The sequence below is a fragment of the Ascaphus truei genome, chromosome 3 (genome assembly GCF_040206685.1).
Source record: "Ascaphus truei isolate aAscTru1 chromosome 3, aAscTru1.hap1, whole genome shotgun sequence".
Lineage (NCBI taxonomy): Eukaryota > Metazoa > Chordata > Amphibia > Anura > Ascaphidae > Ascaphus > Ascaphus truei.
The window spans coordinates 393,187,112-393,202,076 of NC_134485.1; positions in this window are offsets into that span (position 1 = coordinate 393,187,112).

Genomic DNA, 14,965 nt, shown 5'->3' on the forward strand with positions numbered 1-14,965 from the left:
ATAAACTAGAGCTAGAGTATAATGTTCAGATATCTTTAATCCTTGCAAAGAGACATGTTAAGTGAGACCACACATGGCATGTTATGCAAAGGACAGATATCCATTTGTCACTCAAATTTAGGAGCAAGACGGTCAAAATTAGTCTTGTTACATTCGTCATAATCGCTTCAATCTATTGAGATGAGTCACATCTGTCTAAGTATTCGTAAAATGAAGTTATGAGTGTTTATATAGTGAGTCAAGATTTTGAACGCCTTTTTAGTGCAGGATTTTTGTCTCTGTCATAAAACGATCAACCTAGCAGCTGATTTACGACTCAGGTGGGGTTATGTGGTTTCAATAGGGAAAAAATTGTACACAAGTCTTAGCAAGGTACTATAAAAATCAGAATTCAACAGAGGTGTGTTTTGGACCAGACACATGAATTTTCATATTTCTATGCCAGTGACCTCTCTGGAGGAAATGCTATGACATATGGTAGCATACTGTATAGGGATTTCTGTTTTCTGTTTTATCCTGTTATTTTAAGATACTGTTCTGCATTTACTGTAATTGTATGTTCTTCAAATTATCTTTTTATGTAATCTGAAGCACTGTATTTTTATATTTATGAAACAATTCTTTAATAAGTAATGCTTTGGGGCTCTGAATGAACTGTTGCTTGCTCTGAAGAGTATTTATATTTTCAGACACATTTTGCTACAACAGATTTGTGTGTGTTATTCTATAATAATAAAGGACCCGAGACCTTGGCAGATATATTAATTTACATATTTTGAATACTTTCTTGGGTGGGGGAAGCATATAAATATGATTGCCATTGAGTAAGGGGTTAATATTAACAAATTGAAAGTACCTTGCGCAGGAGAAAGATGAGTTGGCTAGGGTAGCCATGTGATGTGTATTAACCCTAGTGGCATATCTAAGTCCCATGTTCACATGTGTGCTGTTCATGACAGATTGTATATGGGGACAGAATGAGGGGTATATTATTCATTTGAGGGACCTTTGTGAAGGTGAAATGTGGGCCAGTTTGCGAGCTGTGTATTAACCCTTGTCTCTTATGCAGATCACATGCTCACAGGTGTGCCGTACGTAACAAATGCCAACATATTGCATCTGTTAGCAGACATTGTTAACATTTGAATACTGAATTGTACTGAATTTAAGTAAGGTTAGAGATTAATTTATAAACAGGGATTTCCTTCCCTATTGTCTGATTTTGTTTTTGGCAATTACTGGGGGCTATGCACTAAGCAGAGCGTTTTTGCGCCCAATTGCAAATTTTTTGCTTGGCCGAAAAAAAGTGAAGCCAAACGTGGGATTCACTAACAAGTTCATGGGCATTTTGTTCCGGCCGAGCAAAAATATGCCAGATCGCGGAAGCTGCTTTTTTCCTCCCCTGCTATCGCACTTAAACTTGTAAAGCGTGATAGGTGATAGAAAAAAAAGCCTGTTAGAACTGCAAAGAGACGCTGCGTCTTCATGCATGGCTTTTACAGGCGATCGTGAAGCATAAATATACATTATAATAATTTTCTACATGTGCAGGGTGTCTCCTGAGTTGAACTGCATTGGTTTCAGCCTCCGGAACCCCCTGCTGCATGAGATACAGGCCCCGTTATGGGGTGCCAGTATTCGCTGTGCTTTTAAAGCTCCCGCGTCACGTGACCGGGTGATTTAAATCCTGTAGGGGGAAACCGGCACCCCATAACGGGGCCTGTATCTCAGGAAGCAGGAGGACACCGGACCTGAAACCAATGCGGTTCAGCTCTGGAAACCCCCTACACATCTACACTAGTATCAAAACACACATATCAATAAACAATCATTAATTACCGTAGTGGATATCCGCTATGGTAATGAAGCTGCATTAATGTCATTTTTTTTAATAGTGTGCGGGGGCAGAGTGGCCTCCTGAGCTGAACCGCATTGATTTCAGCCACGGGGACCCCCTACTTCCCGAGTTACAGGCCCAGATATGGGGTGCCGGTATCTCCTCCATTGTTAAGATGTCACACGTCACACGACGTGGACGCAATAAAAATGGCGGCGACTCTGGCACCCGTTGCCCCTTACCGGGGCCTGTAACTCGGGAAGCAGGGGGTCAATGAGCCAGAAATCAAAGCGGTCAGCTCAGGAGACCCCCTGCTCCCGAACATTATTAAAAAAATACATTAAAGCAGCTTTGTGGATATCAGCTATGACTATGAAGGGGTTAAGGCACAATAGCATGTTTATTTGGGACAATTGCCCCAATAAACATTACAATATACAACACACCCACCCCCTGTGCCCCCAACAACCCCTATACCCCCCTAATATACATCAAATAGCTTAATTGGGGGGGGTGCACAGGAATTATACTACAGTCCGGCAGTGGCCCTCGGGTAGTCCCGGTGGGTGCTCGGGGGTCCCCGCTTGCCTGTAGTAACAATTCTTTACCCAAAAAAAGATAAATACATTTAAATAAATACACCCCACTCCCCGCCCCCCCCCCTTACACAAACAGTACAGTAATGGGCAAAAATACTATTATCCGCATATGGATAATAATGCATTTGCCCATTTAAAATACATTCATCAGTATAAATAAAATAAATACAACTTGCACTCACCCCTGCCATGCACCCACGATGAAGGCCGTCCTCATCCTCACCAGTCCCTGCCCTCCGGTGCTGCAAAAAATACACAAGAATAAAAAGCGACAATATAATGTCCCCTAACCCCTTTATCACCAAAGTGGTTAGTAACCGCTATAGTAATTAAGGGGTTAACCCCGCTCACCCACTACCCACCCGGGAGGCCTAACGACCCTCCCCCACTACCCACCGGGAGGCCTAACCACCCTCACCCACTACCCACCCGGGAGGCCTAACCACCCACCCCTTGGGGACAATACCCCCTTCACCCACCCCACTACCCACAATAAAAAAACTACACAGAATAGCCCCACTACCCACCTCATAGGCCCCACAATAAACATTTCCATATTTAATAAACATTAATACATAACCCACCCACCCCCTATGCCCCCCATAAAAACATGATTTATTATTTTACATACAGGCTTAATACCCCAGGCCTATGGTAGTCCCCGGTGGTCCCGACGGGTGTCCATAGGCCCCACAGTGCACCAGAGGGGGGTGCCAAAAGGGTCTGGGGGTCTCCAAGTGGTCCCCACTAGGGGCCGTGGGCTCCAGGTGGTCCCAACAATGGGGTCCACGGGTGGGCCCGCGAGTATCTGGGTGTCCCCGGGTAATCCCCACGGGTGTCTGCGAGCCCTCGGGTTGTTCCCACAGGGGTCTGGGGCCCTTGGGTGGTCCTTGCAAGTCTGCGGGCCCCCACAGCTGTGGGGCCCCCAGATCTTCCCCACAGGTATCCCCCGTGGGTCCGCAGGTGGTACCCGTGGGCATCCTGGTGTCCTCAGGTGATTGCCATAGGTCCCCACAGACCTAACGTACCAATCCTGTATGTAAAAAAAAAAACCATGGCTTACATTTAAAGAAATCAATACCCCCCCCCTTCACCACTACCAAACACATGCAGTACAGTAATGGGTAAAATAACTATTATCCAGATATGGATAATAGATTATTTGTCCATTATTAAACACATAAACCAGCATAAATAAATTATGATCGTGGGAACTAAGGGCCTCATGCAGTAAGCGCCGATAAGGCTTTTTTCGGCATTTTTCCGCCAAAATTGGATTTGAGATTCAGTAAGCGTCGATAAGTGCTCCAAATCGGCATTTTTTCTTCCCGAAAAAAAATTATCGGCATGCGGCTGGCGATAAGCCCCTTATCGGCACTTTTCGGCACTTTTTTAAATCGGCGGTATTCAAGCTTATCGGTGCTGATCGGCACTCAGAAATGGAGATTTCGTCGGCAATTGGTCCCGCCAACTAAAGTTGGCAAGTTGGAGGGGAGAACCATCGGTAAGGTTGCCGGAACGGCACTTAGAAAAAAAACCTCATCTCTACATCAATGGAGTCAATGGAGCGGGGACTTATAACATTATAGTAGTGTTTACGTTCTATTGCTCATAATACAAATGTGCTTGGAATTACAGTGTCGAGGTCATTCACTTCATCGTGTCACCCCTTGCGTTTATTATTTGCATAACATTGTACTTTTATATGTTATCATGATTTGCGTGTCACATTACTCTTCATGTTATGATGTGTCAAGGGAAATCCTATACTCAACTCTTAAAGGAACAGGTCACATCATATCCAAAATGTTACTTAAGTGTGCTTCAATTTATTATATGATGTTACACATTTCACACATCTAACACATCCCGCGTACAGTAATGTTGCTATACATTAGAGAATGCTTTGAATGTGTAACGCATGATCAAACGTAAATGTAGCTCTTTGTTTTCATGTTTACATGTACTTTGTGACCTGCCTTTTTTGATGACGTCCGCAATTGGACACTCAATCACATTGCATGTTTACATTGTACACGATACATTACAATCACTTCATGCTAACTTATACACACAGCTATAATAGTTTATGATTTTTACACGTTTGAAACTGAATCAATAGCAACTATCCTGATGGCATAAATTTATGCATATGCACTTTATAATTACTTCATGTGAACATGTGACAATAACATGACAAATTAGACATGTTGCAGCGAAGTTTTTCAACGTCAATGTAATGGTTGCATCCTAATTAGATGACTGGGTGTTGCATTTAGAAGTGGTACATGCATTCCACATTCCACAAATACTTCCCAATAAATGTTTGTACAAAGCTTAACATTACATCATTGTGAAATATCATGATTGGCTGTTGAACACACATAAATAATACTTGTAATAGCAAATGGATACAGGTTGGGAGTCAACAACTTGGATATGTTAATGTAACACCTTGCACTTTAGCAAGTCACCTGATATCATCACATAGCTATTTAAAGGAGGGCAATTACCTGCTCATTCACAGCTACAGACCTCAAAATGATGCGAATGTTTATGAGACGGAGGAACATTCTATTGCACGAGAGGCTTGCTGATGGAGAGGATGTCATAGGCCAAGGAAGGGACAGGGACAGAGGCAGGGACAGTGGCAGGGACAGTGACAGGGATAGGCACGTGGACAGGAGAGGGAGAGGGAGAGGGCAAGGAGATGAGAGAAGAGAGTGGAGAGAAGTTGTGGCTCGTCCTCGTTTGTACAGGGTTGAGAACCCTGTTAGATGGGATGAGTGAGGAGGAGATTGTAAGTCGCTATCGTTTGAGTTCAGCAGCAATCTTAGCTCTTTATGAAGAGATACGGGGAGATTTAGATTTTGTGACAGCCAGAGGTCGTGCAGTCCCTGGGCTTGTTAAAATGCTGTGCTCATTACATTATCTTGCTTCCGCGTCATTCCAGACAACTGTGGGCATAGTGGGCGGGGTCTCGCAATCTACATTCTCGCGGGCCTTTACCCAGTTTCTATGTGCACTCAATAGACGCGCTAGGAATTATATTCATTTTCCTACAGAGCACACAGAGTGGCTGGAAATCAGGAATGGCTTTTATACCATAGCCGGGATACCATGTGTGATGGGTGCAATCGATTGCACCCATGTTGCTTTGATTCCGCCTAGTAAGAGTGAGCATGCTTACCGCAACCGTAAGCACTACCATTCCCTGAATGTACAGGTGGTATGTGATGTCACGATGAAGATTATGCATGTGGTAGCCAAATTCCCTGGTTCCAGTCACGATTCCTCTATCCTGAGAAACTCATCAGTCTTCCATGCTTTCAAAGAAGGCTATTTTGGACCTGGTTGGCTGGTGGGTGAGTACATATTATGATGTGTAAACAAACAACTCTTGTGTTTCTAGGAAATGTTGTATGTTATAATGTTAACACTAATTGTTTCATATGTGTGCAACATGGATTATAGGTGACTCTGGATACGGAATTAGGCCGTGGCTGTTGACCCCGGTGCCAAACCCTCAAAGTGAAGCAGAGGAGAGGTACAATGTTGCCCATATATCTATGCTATCCGTCATAGAGAGGACATTTGGGCTTCTCAAAACAAGATTTAGGTGTCTCGATAGAACTGGTGGGGCACTTCAATAGAAGCCTGCTAAAGTGTCTGATATTATAATTGCATGTTGCATTTTGCACAATGTGGCACTCAGAAATAATGTTCAAACAGACATACATCAGGGTTTGGAGGAGGAGCATCCTGTCAATTTACCAGCTGACACTGGGCACACAGCCAGTGGTGTTGAGACACGTCTGAATGTCATAAACACATTTTTTTCATGTTAGCAAATACATATATGTTCATAGTACTACATACATATATTCATTGTTTGTTATGATAAATACATTTGTCCAAATTCCATTCACTTAGGAAACAGATGAATATGGTTCGCACACCTTTCTCTTCTCTGCTGTGTGGACAAATGCATGTGGCACCAGTATGTCATTCATCCACAGGTTGTATTATACTTCTTATCAATAAAAGTTTTTGTGTGTACGTGAAGAAAAAATGTGTACAAAATTAATAATTTATGTACATGCTTTTTGGTTATGCATACACAATAAACCTACTATGTCCATAGTCATTAGTTAGTGCAGTATGGTTACATACAATGTTATTTTTGCAGTGTGACATGTGAGTCACAATGATGTGTACACCAGTGTGTATTTCATACTGTATCATATTTAACGAAATCTACATGGTGTTTCATATCTAACACAAAATTGTAACTTTTGTGTGTTGCTTACCTTAATGAACATGTCATGACAATGATTTATATTCATTCATGTTTTCTTTTTCAAGGTATATCATTTCAATGACTGCTCATGGTATGTATTTCATTTCACATCTGTCATAAGATGTGCCAACCTCGATAAAGGTATACAGTAGTTACATGATGTCTAAACAGAACGTATTGAAAAATATGTGACTATTGAAACATGTCGTTTCTGTATAGTGTACGTGCATTTAGCTACACTTGGTGGTTAATGTGCAGTGTATTTGAAAATCATTAGGGACATTACATAACATTTAATGTAGCAAACGTTACAAATTCAATTCCTGTAATATAGGGGTGGGGGGAGAGAAGGGGATAAACCCTGCTCAACTATTGATTATGGGAGGAGAACATCCACTGATGCACATGAGTGATCTTAACACTCAATGCATGTTTGTCTGAAAACACACCAATGTTTTCAACATCATTTACATTGCAATGTATGTGATTAGTTGTTGTATCACAGCATCTTCATGTTGATTACTACATTGTCACATAAGTATGTATAAGTCAAAGATGTGTGTTGATTTTGACGTACATGTAACATGTGTCAAAATGTTAACACCATTCCAAATTATAGTTCTTTGTATTCTCAACTTTTCATAATTCATTCGACCCAATGACAATGTTGTTAATATAATTTTAATTTCATTCACGTTAGTTATTCATAATGATCATGATCCTTTACAACTAATGTCAACATATGAACGTCAATGAAGTGGACATTTGCACACATTTCAGCAACAGTGTTTGTGTGTGTAGCAGTTTTTGTGTGATGCATGGTTTTCAACGTCAAATAATATAAACAAACATACTAATGTTGATTGTATCATCGGACTCACTTCGCTCTGTATGTGTTGAACGTTTACTAAAAACACTAAACTATAGTTAGTCGTGAGAATAAAATTTACACATAAATGTTAATCTTTTCATGATCTTTAACTAACATTCAATAGCTCATGCATGTTAGGTTAACACTACAACTTAGGTTAAACATAAATTTTCACACGACTAAACAGTTTCTATCACCTCCCTATTGTTATTGTGTACGTTCAGATAGAATGTATACGAGTTGTTATGTAGCATTTACATTCTTTGAAAAGTCACATGTCACATTATACAATATAGTAGAAAAATGTGTTTGCTGAGTGAGAATGTTGGTTGCATATATCACAGAGCAAGACATATAATGTTAGTAGCAAATAACCAAAATACAGTAAAAGTTCTAACTTCAGTGCTTAGCAACATCATTATGTTAATTAAGTGCATAGTAAATATTGGCATAACTGGATAATATTATGTATTCATTGTTAATCTGCGCACCAAGCATTGAAAGCATTGTTACATATGTATTATAATAGTTGTTCGCTCGTCGTCACAAACATCTAATATAACTATTGCCTCATCTGAAATCATACATTGTTCCCATGTATTTATCCGCGACATCTGTGAAATACAGCAAACACATGATGGTCAAAGATGGCACATTTATATATGTCTCTGCATGACAACGCGTGACACATCTCTATACTGGTATGATTGTGGATATTCACGCATAAGTAACGTATATGTTGAAAGTGCAAGGATAAAACCACAGATACTGAACTGTCATTTTTATAATGGCGTTGCTGGCATTACTACGGATATGATATTTCCGGTGCCTGTAGACATAATAATGTGCGCGCACAACGTCAGTTGCGTGCGCACTTCACGATTGTGTGGACTAAGTCTTAGCGCATGTGCTAAACTATGTGTACGGTGTGCGTTCAATACATGTCCCTCCATGGTTATGCTAGCAGTAAGAATATCATGGCTGGAAGTTATGATATGGAAGCAAAACTAATTCACTTCTACACATGTTCATATCTAAACCTTTTAAACGGACGTGTGTCCACGGAAAAACGGGCGATCAACCAATGAGCGAACAAAAGACATGTAACGTCATGTTAAGGCACCGTGAAATGCACGCAAACACTCCTCCCACTGAATTAACATTGGCCTCCAGCGCTGTGCACGCACCGAACCACCGACGCGTGCGCATGACACAGTGCACTGACCGTAACAATAAGCTACGGCACAGCCAATACGGTTTCACACGTGCACGTTGGTTGGGGGCGGGGCTTGCATCCGTAAACCTTTTTAAGGACGCCTTGGGACATGACAAGGGTCCCACGTCATATGTGGGCGACACTTTGTTTTTCTATGTTGCATGCTAAACATTGAGGTGTGTGTGTATGTTACAGTTAGTGTAACATGTTGAAATGATACTTTAAAAGTGAGAATAATCTAGGTATTTTGAGTCCGTCAACAATGTGTAGTAATGCTTCGTCATGTAGTATATTGTTATAGGAAATAATGTGTTTCTGCACGCTACATGTAAGCTTGTCTGATATGTTACGCTGTATCCACACATTTGGCAAACAAATGGTGGATATTAAAAATGTAGATATATGTAATGTGAGTAAAGGCATAACGAATATTGTATTTACCATTCTTGTAGAAGTCAAAACTGGTTTGACTGCAACTGCTCGCTCCAGGAAGGCACAACAGTATCATCCATGGTTGAGGCAACCGTTGAATCCTGAATCACACACATCTCCATGAGGCGGTCATATGGATCTGCAGTGGCTTCTTCAAACAAGACGTCCGGAGGTACGTACAGTTCTTGGTTGGTTTCCCATCCACATTGGTATTGCCCATATAAGTTTGGATACATATCATAGTAGTTATGTGTATCTTGCATCTGGTCTTGATGAATTGAGGGTGCAGGTATAGCAGCAGACGCGCCAGTCGGTGCGGCTTCATTGTAACTGGTATTAGGCAAAAATATGCTATTTAACAGAAGATATGTTCCATGTTCCATGGTAATTTTAAATGATGGCGCAACATGCCAACATCCATATCGTTGATCTAGCCGATCATGGACACGCTCAAAACATTCATTTGCTGATAAAGTGAATCGTACCGAAGTTTTAAAATTTGATTGTCTGGATGGTTCTTTGTAGTATGGATATTTCTTTTGGATCAAGTCATAGATTTGGCCCACGGTTGCCCTCTTCTCATCAGTTGATTTTATTGCTTCTGAAATCATAAATTTGTATGATTTACGTGGATGGCTGTGCAATGTGGAAGCTTCTGCCATTTCTTCTCTGTTGAAGTGAATAGTGTCTAAGTTGAGCGCATACGGATGTCTGCTGAATGTGAAAATAGTTACATGTTATCTTCGTGGTTTCTTCCAAGGTTACAATACAACCTCAATGTTATACGCCTAGGTTTTCTCCCACTATAAATGTGTTACAATAATTGCTCGACATTCTTTGTGTAAGATACTATTTTCACAGTAAACGAAACTTTTATTTCGGCTTAGTCAATCAACATGTGCAAAACAAGTTTTCGATTTTAATTACAATAACAATGTGTGTGAAATCTTCTACAGTGGTAGAATGAACAGATTTCTGCTTACACTTACCTATAATGACCCACACACACACATCTGTTTGTCTGTTTTTCTCTCTCTCTTTTTCTCTATGTTTCAATCTCTGTTTGTCTCTCTCTTTCTATCTCTGGTTGTCTCTCTCTCTCTCTTTGACTGTCTCTGTTAGTCTCTCTTAATATATACATAGATATATCTATATATATAGAAATATATATATATATATAATAAAATATTTATATAATTAACTATATATTGTGTGTTTATGTGTGTATATATGTATATATATCTATATATATATATATAAATCTACATTGAAGGCCTTCTATGCAAACAGGCCTTGTTGTTATTATGTTCACACTTCATTAAAGTTTCTAACATTACTGGGTGAGTATGTTTGAGGGCCTATTTGAGTCAGCTGTGTATAAGTAATAGTTAACAGCAAACAAGGCCTCTTTTGAGCCATGAAGGCCTGTACTGTTAATGCAGATAATATTTATATTTTATAGAGTGCTAAACTGAAGCCATTGATGTGTGTAAGTAGGCCTTGTTGTAATCATAATGAAAGTTTAATACAGGTGAGTGAATAATGGGCTTAATAATACTGCTGCCATAATTTAAACAAGTGTCCTAACATGTATATCTCATTAACACAAGTCCTGTTTGCTGACAACAGTGGCAGAGACAAATATATATATATATATATATATATATATATATATATATATATATATATATATATATATATGTGTATGTGTGTGTGTGTGTGTGTGTGTGTGTGTATGTGTGTGTGTGTGTGTGTGTGTGTACATATATCCATAGAGACTACAGATATATTAATACACACTAACAGATCTGTTATTCTAACCACAACTCATACATGATGACATGCCAACATTATGAAGTATGAAAGAAGCTGAAGGTAAGTAATGTATTACAGAGTTAATACACCAGAAAACACAACTTTAAGATGTATGCTGTTACATACAGTAGATAGTTACTTAAAGTTGGATGTTAATAATATTAGCATGCAATGACTATCTACATTACCAAACAAACTCACATACATAAAATGTTTAACAACAGCTAAGTGAATGTCAGCTTCTATAAACATGGCAACTGTGTAATGTTGTACCATTAATCAACTGATGATTAATACATAATCATACAGTATGTTAGAAATTATGCCGTAATTCAGACAGTAAACATTTATAAACCTTCATGTGTACAAGGACATACTTGAATGTTTTCAAGCATCTGTACTTGATCATACATACAGTATTCAGGAAATATTCTGCAGTAAACACCACAAGGACAACAGCACATTTAGTGAATGTGATTATTTATTTTTGTTTATCCTTTTGAGAGCGAGTCACAGGCCTTCTTGTTGGCTGTTGTGTTAGCCTTTCCCTTTGCCAACCACTTTGGCCTTAACTGTATGACTTGTACTGGCCTGTGGCAGTTCAGTGGCACTGGGTGTGGGCTGTTACACTTCAGGGGCACTGGGTGTGGGCTGTGACACTTCAGGGGCACTGGGTGGGGGCTGTGACACTTCAGGGGCACTGGGTGGGGGCTGTGACACTTATGGGGCACTGGGTGGGGGCTGTGACACTTCAGGGGCACTGGGTGGGGGCTATGACACTTCAGGGGTACTGGGTGTGGGCTGTGACACTTCAGGGGCACTGGGTGTGGGCAGTGACACTTCAGGGGCACTGGGTGTGGGCTGTGGCACTTCAGGGGCAATGGGTGTGGGGTGTGGGCTGTGGCAGTTGTGAACCAGTTGGTAAACATTGCACGACTGATGGTGGAGCCGTTTCCTGTTTTGGTGTTTTAGTCTTGTTCCAAAAGCTGGTTAGTAGTAATTGTTGGCCTAACTTTCTTTTTCGTGTCTCATTTGTAGGTGTCCGTTCCTGATTTTGAACAGATATAAGCGGTTGGATGTTGACAGGGACCTGCACAGAACTTGCATCTACTGTACCGGTATCATCCAGAACTGGGGAATGAAGAACTGATGACTCAGGAGAAAAACTAGCAGCATGTAAAGATCCATCTTCAGATGGGGTAAAGTGGAATTGTTGTTCTCTTGCACTAATTCTCAACTGATTAGCTTGGCTTAGATTCACAACTATTGCTTGTAATGTCCTGTTTACATTTTGTATTTCTTTAGGCACTTGGATGATGACTCTTTCTAGTTGTGACATTTGTGATATTGTCCTTTCCTGCTGTGATATCATCCTTTCCTGCTGTGATATCATCCTTTCCTGCTGTGATATCATCCTTTCAAGCACTGACATCATTTCTGAATGGCGACAATTTTCTTCAACCAAGATTCTTTCTTCAGAAGCTGCAATAGCTGAGTAGGTGTCATGAGCAGGAGCACTTGAATGCTGGGTTAATCGTTGAGTGGGAACATTTTCATGGTCACTTGAGTGAATTTGTCCTTCAGTGGCAACATCAGCTTCTACAAATAAATGAAAACATTATGAACTGCCATGGAACTTTCTGTTGTTTGTCAATATAATGAGAGTTGTTCTCACAGTGTAACACATAACATGTTTGCATAAGTTTTCTGTTGTGTAAAATTAAAATTTTGCTTGAAGTAACAATTACTGTATGTTTCGACTCAGTGTGAAAGAAGAATGAATGAAAGGTTGTTGTAACCTCATAACTCCTAGCTGATAGTTTACATCACACACAATACATGTTGTCATTACAAACTGCATTTTCTGTGACAATAACGGATGTGAAGTTAATTACATGTGAAAGGCATTTATTTAGCATGGCAACATAACATCTAGAAATGTACACATTAGATGTCCTGCACCTCATACACTCATCTTTCAGCCTTGATGATGAGCTGGATGAGCCAGGTGATGAGACTTGTTCAGTGTGAGGTGACACATGAGCTTCAGGAGCAACTATATAGAAGAATAACATAAGATTTTTATTGACATGTGTACATAATTAACATAGAGTTTGTGTAGTTGGAGTATTTATGGCTACATATCAGCATCACTTAATGAAATGAAAATATGTTTGTGGCAAACTGTACAATATCCATTTAAACATCAATGTAGATGTGAACCTACTTGGTACATATTTAGAAAATACCATACAACATACAATGTTCATGCAGGAAAGCGTTGTAAAATTAAATGTTCTATTGGACATACACTGCATATGTTGTGTAGTAATATAAAAATAATAATGTACATCACTACCATGACAGCAAAGTTGACTCTGCTTATAATTCAGTACGTAATTGTGGAAATGTGAATGAATTTTTTTAGGGATCTGTGTGAACAATTAATAGAAGCAGATGTAGCGCTCAATGTGCCTGACACTCATCAACACATGCAGTGTGTAGCTCACAGATGGTACTGGTGTGATAATGTGCCATTTCTATAAGGTTCAAAGAAGATATGATTGAATGAATGAGTAACGTACGTTTTCATTTATAGTGGGCTGGTGGGTGATAGTTTTCATAGAATTACACTTTTAAATGAATGTGATGAACTTTTGTTCACCTTGTCAGCTTCTAACAACTGTAGTCCCTCCCCCAAGACATAACAGCACCCTGACCTTTTATTTGTTTCTAGCAGCTGTAAGGCATCCCAAAAGACTTTACCGTAACATGACCCTGTGATCTGGCTCGGTGCCCACCCCCACCCCCAGTGTTCTCCTCTATGCTGTGATTACATATTAATTGCAGCTGGTTTCACACACTGGTACAGTACATGAGCAAAATAAGAATCTGAAGTGAGCTACATATGAACACAATTAAATAACATATGCTACATGTTCCTAATTATGCTCTCTGTATACTACATGAAGCAAAAAACGACCTTTAATTAAACATAACGAAATGTGTTAGTGCAAATTATGTATGTTCGCCTTTGAATGCACTATCTTCCATGCAAGACTTGATGAGGCAGTAATGTCCTGTTTATAGGTGTTACATAGATTATCACTACATTATATATATATATATATATATATATATATATATATATATATATATATATATATATATATATATATATATATACAGCAACTGTAAATATGACTGTATGCTCATTTGCATGTCTTAGACAGGTCTGCAACCCTGTCTTTCCCCATCATCGGCCAGCATACAGCGCTTCCACTGCAGCAAGGGATTCTGGGAAATGACATGCAAATGAGCACTCAGTGCCACCTTTTGCCACCATATATATTAATTGTTACTTTTTGTAGGACAACTAGATATAAATATAGATAGATAGATAGATAGATAGATAGATAGATAGATAGATAGATAGATATATAGAGAGAGATATATATACAGATATATATGTAGGTATGCTTATATTGGTAAGAAAGTATAAGTAGCAGCGGAAATATAGATAAGAACTGTAACCTACGACACGCCTACTACAGTAACATTTGTCACCTGGTGGAAATGGAGCCGAATAAATTCCGATATCTCTGTCCCCGGGCAAACCCTCCACGACGACGGGAAGAAATTTTTCCCGCATCTGCTCCTCCAATTGTGTTAAGATTAGAGCTTGTGCTGGCGGCCCACCTCCAGTGGCAGAAGCATGCATCCGTTGTGCTTGTATTTTTTTCTTTAAGTTTGCCCTGATATCATCGAATCTCTTCCGACAATTCGTCCGGTCCCTGACATGATTCCCACACGCAGACACAGCCAATGTTATTTGATCCCACATTTCTTTTTTTGATGTTGAACTTGCACGCCCTTGAAATACATACAAAATATA